The sequence below is a fragment of the Nothoprocta perdicaria genome, unplaced genomic scaffold (genome assembly GCF_003342845.1).
Source record: "Nothoprocta perdicaria isolate Ctin4 unplaced genomic scaffold, notPer1 scaffold_10, whole genome shotgun sequence".
NCBI classification, from domain to species: Eukaryota; Metazoa; Chordata; class Aves; order Tinamiformes; family Tinamidae; genus Nothoprocta; species Nothoprocta perdicaria.
In genome coordinates this window covers 3,127,261-3,151,637 of record NW_020454094.1, presented here as the reverse complement: position 1 = coordinate 3,151,637, position 24,377 = coordinate 3,127,261, and the positions used below count along the sequence as shown (strand labels likewise).

The 24,377-nt window shown below is 42.3% G+C and overlaps 1 protein-coding gene across 2 annotated transcripts in view; it reads left to right on the top strand.

Annotated features, from left to right (window-relative positions):
* The window catches only part of SETBP1 (SET binding protein 1), a 235,594-nt gene that overhangs the window by 169,309 nt on the left and 41,908 nt on the right, over window positions 1–24,377 (top strand). The gene's annotated exons all lie outside the window — the stretch shown is intronic.

Genomic DNA, 24,377 nt, shown 5'->3' with positions numbered 1-24,377 from the left:
TTCTCCTCTCTGGTCCGTGAAGCGGACAGGAGCAGTTCGCTCATAGCCTTGTCTGGACGTGTGGGAAGCTTTGGAGTTGGGTCAGTGTCCCATGATTACTGAGCTGTACGGCCAATCCAGGGGGACCCATCATGGTGATGGCCCCACTAAATCTACGGAGACCCTGGGTGCAATCCTAGTGTAAATCTGTCACTTCCASTTGGCAGGTGTCATGTAGAGTAATTATCCTGAGCGTTGAGTGGCTGTGGGAAGAGGCTGGTGTCATGGAAACAATAAGCCCTAGCCAATTGATTCTGAAGAGTTTTAGGACTCATGACTTGGAAATACAAGCCGGGGCGACGGGGAGGGAGGAAGCTCCTTTCGGATGTTCGGGACATCTGTTCCTCTCCCACAGAGGAGGGGGAGAGGAAAAGGAATCCGAATCTTGTCTCAGAGACTGGGTTGTACGTTACAGTGGTGAGCTGCCTTCGTGATGACGCAGAGGCAGGTGTTTTGCTGCAGCATAAATGAATCTGGCTTGGGAGCAAGCCCAGAGCTCCTGCACCATCGGGTATTTATCACAAAACAGATTTCACACTCSGTTCTGGAAAAGGGGTGAGCTTTGCTGAACCAACGGTGGAGGCGATTCTCATGTGCTGGGAAAGGGCTTCAAAGCAGCATAATTCATAGCCTCCAAAATGAAAAGGCAGAGTCAACTGAGAACACAGGGGGAGCAGAGAATTTATATAACCTGCCAATGTGAGGTCCTTAAGTTTTTTATTGACTTGTAGCTGATTGAGATCCAAAGACTGTTTACGATTAAGCCACCTAGACAATTGCATTTCCTTCACTGAGAGCAGGATTTGGACAGTAGCGGTGAGAAGCTGTCTAGAGTGAGAGCTTATCCCATGCAAACAAGTCCATTCGTATTATCATGTTAAATCAGGGCAATGGTGACAGAGATGTGGCACACACAAATGTTGAAAATGGACTGAATTCAGCTCCTGGTTCTATCAAGTTTGCTAGTGGACCTGTCAAAGAACCTAACTTTTTCTCCAAGCACTGCAATTGCTGCAGGAAAGCTGTGTCCTAGAAGGCATGGGTTAAAAGGCTTCATAACTCTTAACCGAGCTATTTCTCCATTGTTAAGTTACTGATTTCACAGCTTGCTAACAGTTGGATTTGTAGTCTCTTTGCCTTCTGAGCAGAACATGTTTGCTGAACCTTTGTTTTCCAATCCAAAGTCTTTCATTTGGGAATAGCAAATTGTCAAGAGAAAATTCCCAGTGCTGGCAAACCCAAATGAGTTTCAAAAGTGGGGGTATGTTCCCCACCAGGCTGCCCTTGAAATAGAAGAATTTGTTAAGAAAAAGTCCATTTCCTGTCATTTTTCCTTCATTTTATTGTCCATGACAATAAAAAATAAGGCAGTGGTAGAACTTGCCATAGGAGCTTCATCAGATTTGCTGTTAAAACTTTCAGAACTGGTTCTCATTTAAAGTGCAATTATTATTTTTATTTATTTTTACTTTTCATGATTGCAACTGCACATCATTCCCCATGACCTAATCCATTAAGTTGCAGATTATGAATTAGTTTCTTCATTGTCAAACTATTATTTAGATGGAAAAAATCATCAGCAGTTAGCTAACCAGAGCCAGCTAACCAGAGCCATACCTTGCGCTACAAGAGGAAAAATACTGAAGCAAAACAGCTCTGCCAAGAAAGGCCTGGAGCCAAGACTGCTCATTAAAGCCTAGGAACATCTGTCTGCTTATGACTGTCTCAGATCTCAGGGCAGCTTTTTTTCCTTTCTGCCTTTGACCTTCACTGGGATTCCCAACTGAGGCCTGTGCTTGAGTCTAGCCGTAGCTATTAACCGGTTCTCACTGAGGGGGGATTAAACTTTTCCGTGATAACCCTGACCTTCTTTCTCCTCGTTCACCTTATGTTTCCCTAAGGTGACTAGGCAGTGATAGACTGACAGAGAAAGGAGAAAAAAAGAAAAAAAGCCATATGGGAACATATAGCTCTGTCCCAGGAGGTTATTCCATAATCTGATTGCTCTTGCCATGCTCTGTTTGTAATCTCTCACCATCAAAAAATAATATATGACAGAGACACGAGGAGGCCTCCTGAATATTCAGATGGAAGCTGAAGATAGATTTGTATCCCAGTTTCACTCTTATCCTTAGTGCATGGGCATTTTGGGATGCTTGGTAATGCCGTTTGCAACTTCTGCGTGTGTTGCTGGAGATGAAATCTGGAGCAAAACGCCCCCCACGCTGTGTAGAGATAGCTGGGAGAGGGCAAGAGAGAAGCAGTTAGTGTTCTCCAACACACAGGCACTGCACTTTGCTTCAGCGCTCTGTGCTGGGGCAGACGCTGTTGTGTGGTTGTTGTTTTTCTTCTTACTAGCCAGGTTATAACYGCACTTAGCCATTTCTGCAGAGACTTGTGTTTCCTGATGCTGTGCAAAGGTTATGCTYATGGTAAGAAACCATCCTGCTATGTATAACTTTAAAGCCTGCATATGATTGTGTAGATTGGAGAGAGTGGGATGTCAAGGGGAGAGTCGTCACCTTCACGATTGTTTTTCTTTTCTTCTTTTCTTTATAAGCCGATGATTATACAGTAGGAGCTGAGATTGCCTTGCTTGCATATTGGRCACAGTAACTCAAAAATCATCTAATAAGTGCTTGCATTAGGGTTAGCACAGATACCAGGCATGTTAAATTTACAGGAATATAGAGCTAATCATATGCAACTATTAGGAAGGTAGCAATCATCAGGCTGCCAATGTAGGATGGTTAGCATGGTAAATGTGAATTACGGATTAATGCTTAACCCACCCCGAGCCCCCAGGCCCCATCCAGCCCCAGGGCTCCAAGCCAATTTTCTCCTGATGAGACCAAGGTGCTGGTTGAACTCCAAAGGGGTTGGTGCCAGTTTTAGCTCCAGGATGGGCATTGCCCCACGAGCCATGTTGGGCTCTTGTGGCATGAGGGGGTGAGGAAGGGCTGTGCCATGTGTGTGTTTACATATGCAAAGCGCTTTTGTTAAAAGCACAACTGCACATAGTGTTTGTTTAAAGATATTTTTTAACATCTTTATCTTAAAAGGGCCCTTGCTCACATTTAGAAAAAGGAAACCTAACGTTGGAATGATTAAATCTTCAGAGGAGAGTAGGAGGGATACTGGAACAAGGGAGGAGAAGTGACAATCAAATGAATGAACAACATTCATCGGATGTCAGTGCAAACACACATATAAGTAACTGTGCTCTGTTGAGTAGTGTCATTTGTCTAGATGAGATTTCTTCCTTGACAGAACCCCCCCTCCACCACTCATTTTTTTGCTGGAATGGGCCCCTTCCACACTACACCAAATAAATCTCCGGTCATCCTCTCTCAAAAGTCAAAAGCATTATTGTGATTTAAAACAGCGCTTGCTATGCGCAAAAACAAACATCATTGGCAGAGCCCCCACAAGATTTTCTTTCATTTCTGTGGGGCTTTTCTTTTCTTTTTTTCCCTTTTTCCCCCCCTCCCCCCAAGAAGCAGCTTGCACAGCACTGAACTATTATCCTGAAGTCTTAATCGACCACAGTTTTACACCTTGGAGGGATCTGTGTTTCAGTAGTGGATAAACTTATTTTGCTCTTCAGAGTGAAACGGCACTAAAGCCAGACAAATAGGATTAGCCAACTGCCTTATTAATCAAACTTTTCTGATTTTTGTAGATAACATAGATATTTTCCATTTTTATATGTATACATATATATTAGATATATATAATAATTCCAGAGTTACAGAGATGGCTCATTATTCTGCAGTGAATATATTATTTCAGGGCTAGCGGAAACATTGATCCAGTGCTCTATTTGATGAATGCTTTCTCATTTGACCAGCTCAGAGACATGATATGAATGTCTATACTGACTGTCTCTTCAATATATACCCACGGATGCTCCTTTGCATAGTGGAACGAGGCAGGAGATGTGGCAACCAGAGGAAYAAACCAAGTTCACCTGCTATCAATGCAAAGACCGTTGCATAAGTAACCTTGCCTTCTTGACTAGCGGCTTTCTCACGTGGTGTAGAAGAGTGTCTGAACCGCAGTAAACCTCAGCATCTCTTTATGAGAAGGGGGATAAGAGCAATTTCCAGCCATACTGAGACGTGGTGAGGTCTAACACGCAAAGGTGCTGAGTAGGGGCCCTGGCAGGGCTTAAAGTAGATGCCAAGAAGGGGTCAGATGTTAGCTTCACTTTGTATGGATTTATGGAGCCTCAGGAACCCTCCCTCTGGCTCTGCTATGATTTCCACTGACACCCCAGGCTTCTAAATAGTTTCGAGCAGCTGTGTCTGTTTTGTAGCCCCAGTGTCGGTGGGAGGTTTTGTCCTCCTCCCGCCATGCATAGGGACAGGCGCTATACAGTTACCAGCTGAGTGTTTATACCATCTGGCCCATAAAAGCTAGCACTGGAGCTTTGCAAAATACCATTATTTGTAAATACAATTACATTCGTAAAAACATCTGCCYGGACCCCCAGGTGCTTAGGAGTATGACCAAAAATAACTGAAGCAACCTCCAGAAACGGTCTCCGGCTCCACTCGGGTAATTGTCCTTCCTGTGGCTTCCCACTGAGTCTTCTGCCAGTCCTGGAGAGAGGACGTCAAAGCAGCTCGCCTGTTACTCCACTTCCCCCACGGCATTTCCTACAGCAGTGGGCCTTTGAGGAAACATAAGAATGATGGCAAAACAAGTCGACACTTTCCTTGAAAGTGTTTTGAGTAAGGTGTTGGAAATACAATGTGTTTTACTGTATTTTTTTTTTTGGTGGTGGTGGGGTTTTTTTTTGTTTTGTTTACTGTGTAGCTTCCAAAATTTGCACTGACCAAGGAGAGAAGAAGCAAGAGTGGGAGAGGCAATTGGCGTATTTACCATTCAACCAATGTTTTATTTCCTCTCTAAGTGACTGTATGTTTACTGAGCTGCCTGGGGCTCAGCGCAAGGTCTTTTGGAGCAGCRATGAATTAATCAAATTAAACACTGTGACCCCTCTGCTTTCTGGGAGTGTTGCAAGCTTCCCAGCACCCCGCCGAATTTCTGCCTCTCGCTTTGCTCGCCGTCCAACAGTCAAGCCGCTCTTCCTTGACGACTTGGCGTCTCTGAGCCATTTATCTTCGCTCTTTTTGGCCAAGGCCAGAACGTCTTGTTTGAAGTTTTTATTTAGCCCGCTGCTGCTTTATGGAATTGCGCAGATTCCATATTGTGTGTGCAGCAACTTCGCGTTAGACACAATTGGCTTCCGAAGGGCTCTTGGCTTTAAAAGGCAATAAAGACTCGCAGCCCGATTCGCGGCTCAGCCYGGCATAAATCATGGTGATCTCTGCCGAAATCAGCGTGCTCGACCTCTAAAGTCTSCATGGAGGTAAAGAGGGGCAAGCCAGGGAAAAGGCACATGGATATGTCAGYGGGTTGCTCTACCTGCCCCTTGCTGTTGGAAGCAGCCTAGTCTAGGCTTTACAGTGGCAATTTCCTTAGCTTGGAGAGATGGGCGGTTCGGATTTTGGCACTTGAATACTCATTTAAGTGACAGTATTAAGAAGATTGAGCAGAAWGAGCGTGCATTATAGTTCTGGACCATACCAAAGGGAAAAGCATACTTGTTTGTCCAAAGGTACTGATAATCTATCTACAAGGCAAGAGGTCTGCTGAAAGGCATGGAGGAGGTGAAGCATTGAAGGCATGGCTGCATCTTCACTGTGAACCTGTCTGTCTCTATAATTTAAAGCTAGGCATAGTTAGAACTGAGTTGGAGATACCTGCCAGCAAGTTGGATCTTAATGTGCTCAGGGCAACCTCCCATCCCATCCAGCCAAAATACCTTAGTGGGAGTTAGGATCTGTGACCTCTAGAGCATGTTCTGAGGCAGCTTTTTCATTCTGGCTGCCTACTACGAGTTTTCTATTCAAGGATCACAGCAAAAGAGACCTGAAAGAGCATCACAATATCTGCTTAAGCCAATTAAACGCCTGCCCACAGAAGGCGAAAAATGTCGTGATTGAGAAAGAGGTCAGAATAATTCCCCTATAAATCAGAGGGTGAGAGGAGAGGGCAAAGGGAAGTTTTAACTTTACGTGGCTGTGTTCTTTTGCTACCTGAGAGTTGGGAAGAGTTGCAAGGTGTCTTCATAGGGATGTGCAGCAGTTCGTCAGCACAGTTGTGCACTTGGGTAGGGATCCCCACAGCCCTCTGCCGCAGCACCAAGCCTGACCTAACTTGCACGTAGGGTGGTGCTGATTTTAGTAGGCTTTGAGATGGCAACACAGAGTGAGCCATCAAGCAAGGGCAGGACTAGACGGCTCTGAGGGATTTGCTAATGAGTGATCAAGCCTTGGGTCACTGTTTGAAATTTAATCTGTGAGAACAGTGACAGAAAATCAAATAAAAGCGCTGACGTCAGAGTGATGCTGGAACAGCAGCGAAAATATTGCCAGACCTTCATGCAGTGSACATAGGCAGCTTAAATAAACTGGGATCAAGCTGTGAGGAATTTACCTGGACAATCCCCATTGCAAGCTGTATCACAGCCAAGTTTTATTGTTCCAGCCAGTAATTSTGCTCGTCTTTCTGCATTTTTTTCTATGAATGACATCAGGGCATCTGATCCTAGCATCTGATCAAAGCCTGATATTATTTTAGTAGCTCTAGAAATAAAGTTATGAAGGCAACAAGGTAGACCTTGCTGGGCAGTGCCATGGTGTGTGAATCAGCAACATAGGTTGATTGAGCAGGTGGCCTCCATGTAGGATGTTGTCATGAGGACCCATGTGAGGGACAGCAGTTACCAAGAGYCATTCCCAGGACTCTTGGCAGTTTCTCTGAGAAGAGCAGGTTGTTTCCCTGGAGCATTGCTCAAGCTGTAAATCCAGCTGCCCTTCAGGGTTAGCAGAAAAAGGTCAGTGATCACTCAGACACCTTTACAGATGCCCCTATCAGTGGTAGCAGCAATGGGTGCAGTACTGACCTCCTGGCTCAGTGTGCTGTGGCCGGGAGAGCCAGGCTTGTCCCTCATACTTTACTAGCTCATACTGTCAGCACAGCAGCTCCCGTGGCTCTTAAATTAACTCTTCTTCTACCCACAAGCTCCCTTGGCCTTCTGCCCCACTGAAGTGCTTGTTGTCCTTTTCATGAAGTTTTAGGAGCCATCCTGTGGTCCTTCCTCTGCTACAAAGCAGCCATTCTGAGGCGATGGTCTGTCTCCAGATGGCACGTTGCAGCTCTGTTTTGTTGGCCTTGCCTGCCTCCAACGTACCAATAGTCAGCATTGTTTTTGGTGCCAGCTATGGTTAGTTGGCATAAGAGCACTTAAGGCGGTTGACACAGCCTTTGAGTTGCTTGGCTTATTTAAAAAAAAAAAAAAAAAAAAAGGAAAAGAAAAATTCCCTGGACTGCTCCAGTATCTTTTTGCTGCCCAAAGTCCAGCCTGCACCAATAAAAGCTTGGACTCATCCCAGAATTGGGATGTGTTCGATTTCAGAACAGTTGGCATGCTAATGTTTATTTATCTTCTGTTTTAATGTTGTTATTGTTGTTTGTTTTTAAAAAGGAAAACAAAAAGAAAATCTGGGAGAGCAGCAAGTTCAAAAAATAGTTAAACTCCCGATTAGAGCAGATTTCCTGTTTTGCTTCTCAACAAAACCTCAAAACCGCTTTGAACGTGTTTCCCACCTCAAATGAGGGTGGAGCTGTGTACGCCCCACACGTGGCCTCAAGAAGTGCACCCAAGGACAATAGCACATCTTCTTTGGCACAGCAGGGCTAGCTTTTCTGCTGGGAGGGCAGCCGGTACGTGCGCCTGTGCATGCTGCCTGCAAGAGCRTTTTACTCAGCCAAGCCCACTGGAAAACTTCTGAGTTTACTCTTTCGAATAGAACAGGCTGAGCACTAGAGATGTGGCAGGACAGAAAGTGGAAGTTTTTGGAGAAAGGACTCCGTTGTGAGATGCCAGGCAGATACTGGCTATTGGTTAGCTTGGCCATCTGCCCTATTTTCGTTGATTTGGTCTGTGAGATGGCATCTTTGTAAATAAAAGGAGGAGAGGAATGTATTGCTTGGAAATTCATAGTGCTGCCTGATCTCCTAAACGAATTCCCTGCAATCTGAAGCATTGCTTGAGTTCTGCAAAGCCAGCATTCCTTGGCTCCTACAGTGCATCATGCCATTACTTTAGGCGGTGAGGGAGATCTTAGTTGCGATACAGTGTGCTGCGGTAGATAGTAAAGCAGCTCGATGCCTGGGAACTCTGAGTAGAGCGATGGCATTTGGGTGTGTAATTCCAAGCAACAATAAGGAGCGCTTAACATTTCYTCCCACACTAGAAGCGTACCCATTAAAAGTTTAGCCAAGTCAGCTCAGCAAGTTCTTGCATAAAAGGACAACTGCTAGAACGCTAATGGGAGTCACTCTTATGTTAAGGAGTGGGCAGAGCAGGATGTATTAACCCAAATTCGTCTCTTCTGCTAATCGGAAGGGAGGCTTGCTGAGATCAAAGAAACCGCTAGCAGGTAAAAATGGTAATAAATCAAGCTGAAGCCCAGATTCAGAACTCTTGAGTCTTTTTTTTTGTCTCGAGTCTGTTTCGAGATTCTGCATAGTTTGAAGAAATCAGTAAAAGTGATTTAGACCATCTATGAAGCGATGTAAGTGCTCAGGTAAACCTAAGTACCTAAGTACCAAAGGATGGTTCAGTCTGTCTGCCTCCATCCCAGAGGCACCSAGTGTGTATACATGTGGACAGTGCCTTTTAGACTAAAGAGTGACCTAAGCACATAAGCATATGGTTTTGCATGTGTTCCCACAGCTGAAGGCTCAAAGGAGCTAGGTGTGTAGCTCCTGGCAGTCCATCATGACTCACAAACGGGTGCAGAGCTGCTAATATCTCCCAAGGTGTTGAAAAGGGTCCACATCATTAAGTCATGGTCTAAACCAAACCCACTGGTTTTAGATGATGCTGAGTTAGCATGAAACACCTTAGTGAGGCAAATTTGGGTCATATTTATCCTTTTTTTTTTTTAATGGGCCAAACCAGAAAAAGAGTGTAAGCCTCTGGACTGCTAATTACAGGCTGGCTTGTGTTCACACAGCTTATAGCTGTAGGACTCTGGTGAGGAGAGACCAAGCCACATTGCACGGTGTGTGAACCTCATCTCCACTGGGCTCCATCTCCCTATAGCCCTGGGATACAATTATACTTATTTCTCGCTTTTTTTTTTTTGCTTTTTTTTCTAATACAGTTGCTAGAATAGGCATTTTGCTGCAGCTAGCTGCTTTGTAGCATGACCTCAGGAAGGCTGTGTGTGCTCTGGGAAGGRACATGAGGAGTACCAGGGGTTGGAGACTTCAGCCTAGAGTTGCACTGAGTAAAGAGCCAGCATTGCATAGTGCTGTCCTCTTGGCCATGGCCAGCTTATCTCCTGAGTGAGGCAAATGTCTCTCTTCAACRGGACACCAGCAACCAGCTAACAGAGTGTGGGTGATATGGATTCCAGCATGCAGGAGAGAGACAAGGGAAGAGTCAGTCTGGCTGCGAGGAAACACTCCAACGTTTCTGGCTGCCAGCTGAGTCTGGACTGTGAGGAAGAGCCAGTTTCCTGGTCTTACTGTTCATGTTTTTTCTCCAGTGGTGCTCTGAAGCATGTATAAGCAGAAGACTTCCCTTTCCACTGGGCAGACTCTCTGCATGCTATACTTCTGGCTGCCAAGGAACTGAGCTCCACCTCAGCATTACAGATAGCCTAGTATAGTCCTAGCAAGTGGGAACGCTGTGGTCARCACCTTCTAGGCTGCACGGCCCAAATCGCTGGGTTTGCATCTTCTGCACGAGTCCCAAAGCCATTAATATCTTGTGCTTCCTCCTCCCACTTATCTCTCCACACAGGTGCTCACCCTTCAGAAGGGAATTTGCATTCTGAATCCCACRTAGGCACATTGTTGAGCCTTGGGTTAGGCACTCACCCCGGCACGCTCCTGAGAATACTGTTTCCTATACTATTTCTGCAGCTGTGTGCAACCACACTAACTCATCCCGTGGAGGCACCACAGCTCGCTCACCGGTCCCTGGAGAAAGATGTGAACTTCACATGGGCGCTGCTTCAGAGGCATCCATCTCCCTACTTTGCTTCTATAGGTTACGCAGGCACCTGCCTTAAGTGCTCTGAATCATTCTCCTGGAGCCAGGCACCTATTTTTCAGATGTTGCAACAAATAAATTGAGTGCCTACAGCAAACAGTCTCAATCTGGCCTTCAGGCTCTCCAGGTTTACCTGCTGATGTAATGATATAATAGTTCTTGCCCAACTCAAAGGGCTGTTGCAAGACTTTAATTAATTGACACTGGCAAGACTTTAAAATGTTGGAAATGAAAGGAGCTGTGTAAATGCAGTGCATTATTATTACTTTACTGCACTTTTCTACTTCACTTTCACACCGTACCTGAGCAGAAGGCAGGGCAGCCTCATCCTCGGATTCACTGTGAATCAKGAAGCCTATTTAAAATACAGATGATATTGATATATTTACCTTGGTTAAAATGTTCTGGGGAAGAGACATTACTTCTCACTTCAAGAATGCTGGCCAAAGTGCTGGCAGCTCCCTCTTTTTTTTCTATTTCTCAGTATTACCCTTCTATAATGAAGTCCGTAGCCAATTTTTATGCAAGATCTGCCAAAAAGTAGCTGGAGACGTATGATTTGCAGAGGACCTCCTCTGATTTGCTGAAGACCTGATTATTCCCCAGAGACAGTGCTAGCTAGCACAGGTGTTCGTCCAAAGCACTCAAAGCAGTAGTCCCTTGGTAATGTTTGGTCCTCCATTTCACTAGTATGATTGATGTTAATTACAGCARTGCATTTTCAGGGGTGGGCAAGACACCTAAGAGAAGAAGTTAGTATCCAAAAAGTCCTTCTGTGTGCTTACTATCATATTAGCAGACAAAAAATCTTCAGAGTTAAGTCTCATGGAAGGTCACTCCATCAAAATACAAAATTGCTCTTTAGGTTGCTAGTCAGGCTTAGTTTTCTCTGTATGTAAATTCCTTAATGAAGAGTGCTGTAAACTTACTAGATAAACACCTGCCTTTTAACGGTGTGTAAAACACTGGCTGATGCTCCTGGGAAAAGGCAGAAGTCTCTTCATGACCAAACAGTACTAATCCCAGTAATCTCACTGAAAATCCAAAGGATTTAGGATGTTAGGGGCTGCCGTTCAGTAGAAGGAGGTAGCCTCAAGAGGAGGTGGCTGGATGGTCATCTGGTTGACTGGTCCTTTCAGCAGATCTCCTACAACAGAGCAGATCCTCACATGTGCACAACATGATATAAGCAGCTTCCATTGCTCCTGAGAGTGCATAAGAGGGATCCATATGGTCTTCTCGTGCATAATGGTATTCCATCACTTTAACATCTATTGACCCTTACTTGTTTTTCCAGCCATTATTAGAACTGGAAAGCATAATCAATCCTGTTATCAACCTTAAGTCTTAGGCCCTCATCAAAAATAAGCTTTACTTTTGTCCTTGCAGGAAGTATATGATTTTAGGGATAGGACATGCTTTGAAGGCCAAGTARAATTTTGCCAGTGTAGACTGTCTCRTGGTCAGTTATGTCTTGCAYAAGTTGGACACTGGCTCAGGTTCAAATGAAAGTAAATTGCACAAAAGTGCATTTCTCGGTGAGGCCTGACAAGCCMTTTGGAGTTGTGCTCGCTCTTCCTRTGCTGCAAAGTACTAAATATTACCCTTAAGTTGTACACCTAAGTGCTTTTCAGTGGTAAATCTTAGACCATTTTTACAAAGGAGGCCAGGATCTTCACCCTCATTTTATGGGTGAATAAACCAAGGTGTGGGGAGGTCTAATGCCAGAAGGTCGGTGTCAGAGCAAGCAGAAGCTAATTGCGACAGCCTTTAATGCATCATTGTGCATGTGTGTCACTTACTGTGGTGTCAACTGCAAAGTTATAAATACCAAAGACAAAAATAGAGCAGCGCTTACCTCGTTTCTGCAGATAGGATTGTTTCTGCAGATAGGGTTGAGCTCTCAGGCCTAGCAGAAGAGGGACAGCTTCCATTATTCCTCCTGGGTGGCTACATCCAGACTCAGTAGAAATCATTTTTAGGACATTTTTTTTCTTCCTATTTACCTCAAGCTAGTAGTGGCGCTTATTTTAACACAATTGTCAAGCCAATTTATTTTTACATCTTATCATTGTGATATCTGTAATTCTTGCCTTGTTCCGAACAAGTAAAGACGTTTCAGTGGGAACATGAAATTCACTGGAAGAATTATTGCTGCCTCACAAATACATACTGATAGCCTAAGAAAGCAGGGAGCTGTTATTTCCCATAACTAGAAATACTCCAAATCCATAAAGCATCCTTAATACTTACTTCAAAAGACCAAATCACAAGTTAGGTTACCTTTCAGTAAGAACTTTATAGATTTTCTAGCTTTTAAGGGAGTTCCTTAGGGAGCTGTATTTCATCCAGATGACATTATTCTCTTGATGACTATCACACTCCTATGAAAAAATTTGCCAGTGGGACATAATCTTGGTTTAAGAGGTCCTAGAAGAGAATACAAAATGGAAGAGAGAAAGAGGGAGGGGGGGAAAAAAAGGAAAGACAAGTAGAAGGAGGAAGTTTACGAATTGTGGTTGGTAAAATTCATTCAAATAATAAAAAAAAAAAAGCAGTTGCTGTGAGCAGACTAATCAGGCACATGTGTTTTTATAAGCAGGTGTTAACTTGATGTACTGCTCTTCTGTGCTTTATCCAAWTACCACATTTCATATAAATGCAATAGTTGCGGCACTGGATCTACAAAGTCCAGTGTCCAACGAGAAGAATGAGGCTGAGAAGGCATGTGTGAGAAGAACCAGCCCAATGTGTCCGGGGAAGGATATTTCAGATAAATCCTGCTGCAGGAAGCAAAAGCTGAAATGGGAACCTTTTAGGAACAAAAACATTAAAGCTGAGAGTCTTTATGGAAACTGTCTCCAAAGAAAAGGCAATGAGTCATACAATATGAGGCTTGGTGGATAGAAACTGTGAGCGGGACTAAGATATGTGTAAGGACTCACTGATTTATACCAGGTGAGGACCTACCATAAGATACCTTACACTGCCTGGGTGCCTTTTGTCGTACGGATTACCAAAGGAATTGAAGTTTTCAAAGAAAAGTCATTTATTCATTACCATGAAGCTGCCTCTTTGGAAGACAGTGACAGTTGTGCAGCTTTGCTCTGAATTCCCACTCACATGTTTTAAGAACTAGGAGACCATGAATATTATTTACAACAGGTTCCTAGAATTACCCTAAAAGTAGTTTACTGTTTTCCAAGTTTCTCTTGTTCTATCTCTGGTTATATAAGACACTTTAAAGGCAAGTTTAAAGGAAAAGATTTTCCACACTGACTGCCAAGATCCCAGGAACTGTCTAGCAGTGTGCAACCTATGAGTGCCTTATTTTTCAGAAATAAATGATATTTTTCAGTCTGCAGAATGACATAGTTTCATCCTTTGGGTTTTCGTGCTTTTTTTTTTTTTTTTTTTTTTTTTNTTTTTTTTGGCAGGACTTTTTTATTGCACAATGAAGACATACTTATTTTGACTTTTAATTTGCAGTCCTATTTTTTTTGGCAGGACTTTTTTATTGCACAATGAAGACATACTTATTTTGACTTTTAATTTGCAGTCCTAGAATAGACCTTTGGTGGCTGRGCGAATGCATGACAACGAGGAAGATTCCTCTCTGGAAAAAAAAAATCCATTTTTAACTATAACATCTGGCCAAATTTTGAGTAATTACTTGAGACTCTATCTTGAACATGTTTTGGATCACCTACTAAGGACATTCATTGAGGGGATTTTGATGGTTTAGAAGGCCTAAAGAAATAATTGTGGATGATAATGTGACAGGGACATTGCCACAGTAACTTCGAAGGTTTAGATCTTCATCTCGTGAAATTCTGTCTCTTAAAATGGGTAGATACATAGCCTTAGATATGGATCTTAACCCTTAGCTATTTTACAAAGGRTACTATCAGGTACAGAGTGGATTTAAGAGCTTGTCATCTACCCTATTTGATTTTTATCTGTCAGTTGATTTTGTCAGTGAAGCTGCCTGGTTCTGCTTTGCATTTACTCTCAGAAACGCCTCTGAACTAGCAAATCTGTTGAGTTTAAAAGGAGGAGAAACCAGAGGATGCCTACATGTGAAAACACCATTTTTCATGACAATTTTTTTTTTTGATGTCACAGAAACAATGTGTATCCATAGAGCTTTACACAACCTAATGAATGACCAGTTGACACTGTGCCTCTAATTGTCCTCAACTGGAAGCAAATACACTGCTTGTGAGCCAAAGCTGATTAGCACTATTGGTTGATGAATTTTCATTTTTTTAAAAAAGGAGCCAAGAGGGAGACACAACAGTTCAGGACTTTCGCAAGGACTGCCTCTGCTTTAGGGGAATTTTGCTTTTTCCTGCTGTTTTGTTTGTTTAAAAAAAAATGGTGATGTCTAATCTTCAGGAACGTACCTCATCATCCAACCCACAAACTGTTGGCAAAATAATAAACCTACACAGAATGTACTGTTAGATTTTTCTTTTTTTTTCTTCTTCTTCTTTTTTTTTTTCTTCTTCCTGTCAAAGGTATAAATCACAGCTTTTTGCTTTTGCAAATTAAAGTATAGGCTTTGCACTGGATAGTTGGCACCGTTTCCTTTGGCCAAATGTTCCTTGCTGCTTCCAAAGAAACTGTGGACACTGAGTTGGCTATAGTTTGTCTTTGAACTCATTTGCAAAACCTCAGTCTTCGTAGGCCTCCAAGAAAAAATACACATAGTTTATTTATTAAGTTGCAGTTTAACTCTTGTGCGTATGAAGTTGCTGATGGTAACTCTGCTTGAGTTTTTCATTTTGTGATTTGTTTGGATGAGTTTTTCGTTTTTTACTTCCGCTGGTCTCCACGAATGGCATCATCCTGCTATACAGACCGGGCATTACTTTCTTAAAATGGGCTGAAATAGTTYGTAAATACAAAGTAGTTCCTTTGCTGGCTGATTGCAAGAGTAAATTTCAAGTCTAACCACATTGGATTATTATTGGGGAAATAAGTAGAGAAAAGCTTCCCACTGTATTTCCAAAAGACTCCTGAGCTATGTGGTTGACTTTATATCTTTCTAATGTAGTAGACAGAGAGCACTGTCACTGCAGCCTGTGCTGCTAAGTGGAGTACAAGGTATTTCTAAGAAGCATGGAAATAGGAATGCACCACTTCRGAGTGTCTCCCTCCTTGAAGAAGTGGTTAGTTTTGTCTGTCAAATATCGTTTAAAGTTTTAGTCATATGGATGTTCTGCAAGGAATAAATGAAAGCTATTGGTGTGTAAAACATTGCAGATCTTGTGTTAATCTTGGACTTTTCCCTGTAGCCTCCATGTACTGCCTCCTTCTTCAATGCTTCCTTTCTATTGATGTGATGCCATCTTTGGTACTCTAACAAAGAGCTATATAAATGTTTGGAACCCAGAACAGATGTTTTTGGGCAGCTTTTGTRCAGTTTGCCAAGTTCAGGCATAAAACAAGATTCTGACCACTTGCAGTAATTGTAGATTATATTTTTTTTTCAGAAGAAGASTAGGCATGCTGGGTCCAATGACTTCCTGTCTTTTGGCATCCTACCACATGTCTTCTTTACTATACCATAATGTTTCTCAAGTTTGCTTTTGTTTCACTCTCATAATTGGCTTTGTATATCCACTGACTGATCTGATTTCCCTATCGAGACAGGGCTGTTCACTCCAGATTTTCACTAGTGTAACYGAGAGGAAAATTTGGTCCGTATGCTCTGTAATAAGATATATCATCACTGTCAATATTTTTCTTCTTCCCATCACTCCCCTGCCATATGGCAACTTCACAGGAAAGAAGTGAACTGCATATGTTCTAAGTAGGACTTCTACATTCCCTTGCAACATTGAGGTTGATTTTAATACCACTTGGATTTAAAAGTGGAGGAAGTCCTTAATCCCATAGTGTGGGTTTTTCATCTGAAGTGAGCTGTCCTACTTAGCCAGTAGAAACGAGTCACCTGGACTTCTTATAGCCACTAAGGGGAGGAACCAAATTGGAGAGGATGATTCATCACGGTGTAAAATGAGAGTCARGGGGAGTTTTATTCTCGCTCTCATGAGTGCAAATCTCCCGTAGAACCACCAGTTTTGGGTYTTACACTGATGGTCGGAGTTGCAGACCCAAAGGCAAGCTCTGGGTTGGTGAATTAAACAGGGATGAGCGTGAGCAGTGTTGCTCAGCTGCCTGGCATGGTTTTAACCATGCCACTTAAGTTCTCCACAACTAATACCTGAGCATGACTCACGGACATCATGAGCCACAGCTTATTTTCAGCTGATAGAAGAAGTTACCCTGTTTTGGGTGGAAAACGTATACCAAGGTGAGCTGTGCCATCCACTTGCTTTCAGGACCAGCAAATGTGTGCTGGCTCATTTAATAACCTGATATACCTATAAGCTATATATATATATAATGTGTGGTATTTATGTATTGGTGCAGTATAAGAGAGAGAGAGAGGTGGATTTGAGAGCTTTTCTTTTCAATAGTGTGAAGATGGACTTGGGGGCAAGTAATAAGCAAAGTGCCTCTGTGACTGAGCCTTTTTTATTAAGCACATTTTAAATATACTTAGTGCTATGTAGAGACTGACCCACCATGAGCAACTGGAGAGAACACGATTTGAATAAAAAGATATCTAAAATGGAATGCCTTTATAAAAGTGATTGCAGTACAGATCCCTTCTCTAAGCCATCAGGAAGAAAGCCATCACCAAAAGCTTCATACCCCAGAAAATGCCCTGGATCATACAGTGCTTCTGCAAAGTTTCTGTTTGCTGGATTTTCAGATATGGGTGAAAAATCTGCCTCAAAAACCCTCAGCATTTGCTGCAGAGTATCCAGCTCCAGCCACAAGCAGTGCTGAGCATTTCAGCTGCTCTCAACCACCGTTACGAGGCCCAGGGACCAYGGGATAAATTCAGATGAATAACCCTATTTCTAAGTTGTTTCCAGGGAGTGTGTGGGTGTTACAGACATTTAACTGCCAGGCTATTCATTCTTGCTGCACTAATGGTTTCCATCCTTGCTGACTGACCGGTCTCCCTGATGTGTCGCGTCGACTTTCCTATTAAATAAGAAAATAATGAATGTTAGGAATGAGCCTAGAAAGCTCCTCATTCCCCAGATTGGGCCTCGGTGCCAAGTGTCTGGCTGGCATCGCCTCCCGCATTCTGCCAACAACATCTGCACGAGCAGAGCGGTTGTGTAACTCGTAAAGTCAGTGCAAGTGACTGCGCGATTTGTGGAGCACGGAGCAGAGCCGCTTTCCCGCACATGGGAAAGATGGGAAGGCTGAGCTGGGAATATCAGCGCTTCGGAGTCACTGACCCATCGCAGTAGCTGCCTCATAGGTTAAGCTGGAGGTGGATCTCCTGGAGGGAGAGCGAGCTGTTCTATGCTGGAGAGATGGAGGCAATGCCTCCATCCATCCAATCCTCCAGCCAATCCGTCCTCCATCCAGTGTCCAATGCCAGCTTATGACAGCTCATTTTTTATAAAAGGTGAATTTCAGTATTTTTTTCATGCTTAAGACTTTCAACATTTCCTTTAAGTTTTTTCTTTTTCTTTTTTTTTTTCCCAGGAGAATGACCAAAAGTGAAGTCTTTTTCCTAGGCTGGCACTAAGAACATCCTTGTTTGCGGTTTGGCTTAACCTTGGGCTAAAAGGTAGCCCAAAAGACCACCTCTTGCTTGATACCTGAAACTCTCCAAAGAAAAGAGACTGAAACATGTAAATAATTAAGCCACACACACAAAAATGACACTGAAGAATAATGTACCAGGTCAAACTTTAGTGGGGTTAAGTCAGGAATTTAGTGTAATCCCTCTTTACCCTTCTTAAATGTTGCCTCACGTAGATAACTTATGACAGCTAGGAAAAGCTCACCTTATCCTTCAGGATGACTCCAGGACCTCAGGAAGCTACTGAGTCAAATGAAAAACAGAGACAACTGGCGATGGCTTAGTGGCTTAAGCCATATGCCTCAGATTAGTCTGGTCATCATTTCAAATGCCAGCAGGTTCATTATAAGCTAATGGAGATCTATTGAGTACTTGGTCACTTCGTACAGGCAGAGCTAGTATTGTGGATTAAAGCCTAAGAAATGAGATCTTCTGGGGTTTTCTTGACTATAAAAAATAATGGTGAGAGCAGGTTGCTCATCCTTTGCCCTTAACTGGATTGTCCCTTTGCTCCTACACAGTAATGATGGGAGAAGAAGGAAGGACAGAAGACATTCCACAGTGGCAGTTGCATCTTGCAAGAGCGTCACTGTTGCTGTTACCAAATGTCAGAGACACTGTGTTTTCCTTAGTTCTAGGATATTATTCCTGAGCTTGTGTGTCGGCGGGATAGGTAGCACATTGGGCACCTTGACACCAGCCTGGTGGACTCCTGCTCACTGGGCCTGCTAGCTGCAGGGAGCATCCATGTCCTCCATGGACAGGCTGCACCGACTGGACCTCCAGGTCTAGTGTCTGTAGTTGTAAACACAGAGGCGTTCGCAGACAGTCATATGTCCCCTCTATGAGTGCAGTGACCAGAAGGCTTCAGAGATACAGARAGGACTCGTGCATGCAAACGGACGTTTCCACACATATGCTGCTGTTTCTGTTATCATCATTAGCCTACAATCAGGCGAGCTGGTCAGAGATCAAAAGCCTTTGTAATCTCATTATAAAACAAGAGATAGACATAGGGCAAAGACATATGTGAGAGCAATGAGGTTGTGTCGGTCAGTGGGATTTGAAGAGCACAGTGATCTGACCAAAAGGGTTTGTAGCCACTGCAGAGAAGGAGAGTTTCAGGGCAGATGGTGTGGTAGTTTTGTGGATSTTTAGAGGAAAACTCACTGTAGTGTAGGAAAAGCCATGCAAGACGGTGCAGAAATGCTTGAATGCCAGATTTTTATGGAAGGCCAATGGAAGATGGTGCTGTAGATTAATCAGAGACAAGAACAGCCATGTAGATAGTAAATAAGTGTTTTACACAGTTGACGGGATGTGTACAGGTCTCAGATGTGAAGTGAATCGCTGGGATTTGGCTCCAGATTCAGACACATAAATGTGGGCAAAGGGATTAAAGAGAAGATTGGGAGGAATGCAAAGGAAAGGCCAGGTGGTAATGAAGATAGGACTATTGCTACCGCAGTGTAGATCCTCTGMGCCTGAAACCCACAGCTGAAACCTGGGTGGCTGATAAGGTTTATTCTCACACAAATCACTCATCTTGATAAAAAGATACTGAGTGAAATACAATCCCTGGCCTTAAAATCTGAGCATCTTTATATTATGATTTATTGGTGTTCTGTATTTCCATCTGTCATGGGTAGACCTTCAGCATTTCCAAAGTCAGTGACTCAAGTGTGTCTAATGCCAGAAAGTGGGCACTGGTCCAGCCTTGACTTCTTCAGCATCCTTCTATGAAACACTGGCAAGATGCAGAGGCGCTAAGTGACTTTCCCAAACCTGGATTATATCTGGCAATATGAGCCAGACCTCCTAATTTTCTGTTCTTTAGCAATCAGCTGATAATATTCTCACGGCTTTATTTAAGTGATTGGTTATTTGGAGACTGAATAATGTTGGAAAATTGTCAGAACACTCAAAAATGGCCAATGAAATTATGTTTAATGGATCGTGCAGGTTTTAATTCATTTTCTGATTTARCTTTTTAATGAGACAGTTCATCCTAGTAAGGATACAGACTACAAGTTGCTTTTCTCCTTTCAGCTAATGTTTGTGGTGAAAAACACCAAATGTTTGAATTCTTGGCTTAGAAAAACTCTGCTTGAACAAATAATAAAACAGGAGAATGGACTTATCTGTAAGATAAAGACCTTGGAGCATTTTGGGAAGAATGTTTGAAAGATCAAAACATTTCAGGTTTCTCACCATCTCTGGGAATTGAAAAAAATAAACAAAATTAGCTAGAGAACTGGCTGAAGAAAACAATTTCTAAGGGAAAAAAAAACTCCTAAATATATTGTTCTCTTTGCAATCTAATATTAAGCCAAAAATTCCACTGGTGCTGAACAAATGATTTATACCAGAGCAAATCCAAAGAGTTTCAGCAAAGACGAGGTAGAGCTGTTATGTTTAAAGTGCCATTACCAGCATAAGGCTTCAGAGCATTTTTGATTTTTAGTTGCTTCAGCAGCATGCAAAGAGACGAATGATAAGTTTGAACTATCCCGCACAGGTTATGAAATGTCAGAGCCTAATAACTGATACAACACGTGGTGCCTGTGTGGTTCGAAAGGCTAGGGAAGTAATCCTTTATTCCAAAGATTTCAGACTAAATCCTAGGCAGCTTGATACTCAGTGAAAATTGCAGTGTAATAGAGTTTCGGTCTGAAATGAGTTGGTTTGCAGTTAAGATTGTCTTGGAGATAGGACCAAAGATTGGAATCAACATGATGGCTGCCTGTCATTATGGAGACAGACTAGATGGTCGTGTAAGATCAGATATCTAAGTTTTAGGTGGCTGGAATATGAGATAAATCCCACCCTTCCTGACTTCTTCCCTCGTCTTCTGCTCTGAGCCCCGTTCATCTTCACAATGAACCAAGGGTACCTAGCAAAAGTACTGTATAAGCTCAGCTGGCAGAGCAGCATATGGGAAACTTCTGCTCTTACTGGAACACTATTTTCTGGGCAAGTGACATTGAATCATCTTTTAGAGCTGGATCTTCATGGGTCTTTGTCATTTAGTCACCATCCCAGAAAATTATTTAAGGCCATGCCCATTCCCCCAACCTGGATGGTGATTTTCACTTTTAGGCTAAACCCACACTAGGACTGCGCTTTCAAGGAGATGACCCCCAAAGGATCCTCCTCCTGCCTTTCAGCCAGGGAGCATTTTCAGGATTAGGTTTAATCACAAGCAATTAGGAGTGTTGTTTTGTACTTTGACATTAATTCCCCTTGCTTAATAGAYTGCTGTTAGCAAGCAAGAGCTTGATGGACAGGTTGTAGGGGAAAGACCTTGGCCCCCATGGAGATGGCAAGTAGCATCTGAATGCTGTAGAGACACTGTTCTGTGACAGAAAAAGGGGAGCTAAGCAGAGCAAAATATTGTATTGTTAGTCTCATGCTCTGATGTGTCTTACCTAGCAAATGAGCCCATGCTGTGATTTGGTTGCCCAGCATCAAAGTTTGCCAAGGGCCAGAATGGAGAAGTAAGTTTGAAAGCAGGAAGGGATACGAATGGAGACTCTCGAACGCAAATATATGACCTGTCACAAATACTGCCAATGGGAGAAGAGAATGAGCAATGTTTAGTTGCTGGAGTAAGAGGAGGAGACACTTTTGAYGAGGTATCAGCCCCATCTGCCCTTGAACGTGCATGCTTGTATAGCTGTGCTTGCGCTCTGCATCCTCCCAAGCAAATTGCATCCTCGTACTCACTTTAGAGCCATCTATTACACCCCACTGTGTATACACCGACCTCAAAATCCATAACAGGTCTTGCATCAAATCTGTGCTCACAGTCAGCTTGTATCTAAACAAATTGAATAAAGCTAAGAGCTCCAAAGATATTCTTATTTACCCCGCGACACGCAGAGAGACTCCGGTTCTTCCGCTCGTGACACCTTTGTCAATAAAATCTGCAGATTGCACGGTAGAAAGTTGTTTTATAATTCATCTCCTTGACAAGAACAGAACCTTTGAACAGGAATGCTTTATGTGGTTAGCACACGAACCATGCTGAAGCAGAGGTTGCATCAGCAGAGTGCAAAAATGAAATTTTGTTTCTCTTGAAGAGTCACATTTCAAGCAATTTTTTTTTATCTAATGAAAAAAATCGGATTTGATTCTAAAGAAGAATTTATATTTGGCAGGCAATTAGATCATAAGTAAGAATCACAGGACTTATTAGATCATATATTCCATTCCCCTTCCACTGCAGGGTCATTTTTCAGACCTGAGGTCTAATTTCATTATTTTAAAAGGACAAAATATCAGATTTACGGAAAGCAATGTAACTGCTGCTGAATTCGCCCAAGAAAGAATGTTTTCAGGCTTTACCTCCAAAATTAAATGCTGRCAAAAATAAACTACAGGTGCAAATACTGAATACCTATTTAACTGACTTGAAGGTGATACCAGTTCATCTATCTGCCCCAGTTTGCATTCATGTCTATATATGAGCCCAGAGTAGGAGACTTTTTAAAAGTCATGCCCCAGATCTTTAATATATATGACAGTCATTCTAAATACGCAGTTACAGCTGGAGCCATTTCAATGTGTAATGTAAATACAGTGGGAGTTTTTAAAATAAATGGTGGAAATTTTGAAGACATTTTGAGCATTAAGCATGTCATTGTATTCATTTCAGTGGAAAGTTTATATGTCAGAATGCTGATCCTAGGGCTTTCAGGGARGGAGTTACGTGTTTCAGCAGCAATTTTAGATCATTTCACCTGAAAAGAAGCAACCTTACTTGAATTTTAAACCAATTCTTGCAATGTTATTCATCTATGAGAAGTCAACATATTCAGGTTGCTTAAAATTTGAACTTTAATTCTTAACTTTATTGTAATCAAGCCAAAAGGGACTGTAAAGACGCAATTTTCAAGACAACTCTAGAAGGGTTTTGAATGTGAACTTCCACATCCTCTCTTTGGTTAAATACTCAGGCAAATGAAAAAAAAAAAATCCCAGGGAAAAAAGGGGAAAAAAAAGAAGAGGCCCCGATRTAATGACATAGTAGCTTGTACTTCAGCAACATTCACCCAAGGATGCTCTGAATTGAATTTTGCAACCAACAAGCTAGGAAGAAGAGTGCTGTGCCCCTCATTTTGCAGACGTGTGAAGAAGGCTTAGAAGTATCAAGTGCCCTGACTATTGCGTATCACCAGATGGAAAAGAGGGGGAAAATAATCCAATAGCATCCCGCTTCTCTGTTTTGTTTTTAAAGCCTGATAGCTATTCCTCTGCTGGCAGAGGAATTGAGATTAATAGATTTATTAATTATTTGCAACTCGCCTTCAGCGCTGCCTATGCCTGTGCTATGAAATATGCAACAGAGTCACTGTTGCTAGTGGGTTTTGTGTTTCTCTAGGGCCACTATTTGCTTCAAAAGTGTCATTATCCCTCATAAGGAAGTTCGGCTCTACTCTTGAATCAGTTCATATTGTTCTTATGCTCATCAGCCAACTCCGAAGGATTCACAGGCAGCTGCAAAGAATCTAATTAACATCTGACTATGGAAAAAAAAAAAAGGAATTAAAATCTACTGTACTATTTAATCTGTCAGCAAAGGGCTGGATTAGAAAGGGGTTCAGTGTTACCCTGTAGCTTTTTCTCTGTTTTAGTATAATAGATTTGGAGTCATTAGAGGTGGAGAAAACGTATTAATTTATCTTGTCCATCTAGCACTGCTGCTGCTTTTACCCTTTGGATGACCCTAAATAAAACCTCTTTCCTCCTTTATGTTCGTCTTCATCAAACACCTGCAGATTGTTATCATGCCTACCTTTAGTCATCACAAGCTTGGGTTTACGTAATTCACTTAAGGTTTCCCTGCAAATCAAAATTTCCATCGTTCTTACTGATCTTTTTTCCTTAAACAGCTTCTGGTGTTCCGGCATTATCTCTGTAACAGTTGAGAGCACTTTTACTACCAAAAAGAAATAAATATATCCTGTATTAAATACTATCTACTAATTGATTTACCATTAYTGCTAGCAAAGAAATCTTTCAAAGCTTTTCTGTGCTTTATTTTTTTAAAAAAGTGCATTTTTGTGTGACAATTGCTCTTTAATACATAGAACAAAGATATCATAAAGTATCATAAAGATATCATATCAAAGATAGAACAAAGTATCATAAAGTACAAGCTGATTTGGAAAGGAATAACTTCCAGATTAATCTGAACACACTAATTTTTTTCCTCAACAAATAAGAGAAAGATCGAATTCAAAACTGTTTGAATGGGAGAGAGCAGTTGTGTTGACAACAACCATATGAATGATACTGTTTTTGCAGATGGACTGGTGAGAATCAAATTGAATCTATTGATCTGTATTTGTGTAGGATCCTGCTAAACAGAAAGCTTTGAGGGCTTTGCCATTAGCAGCATGGGTCATTTCACCAACTAGGAAAAGCAACATGCTCTATCTCTCTTATGTACTTTCAGTTGCTAGTGCAATMGAAGATGCCTAGTCTTCAAAAAAATGTCAAGTGCCCTTCTCC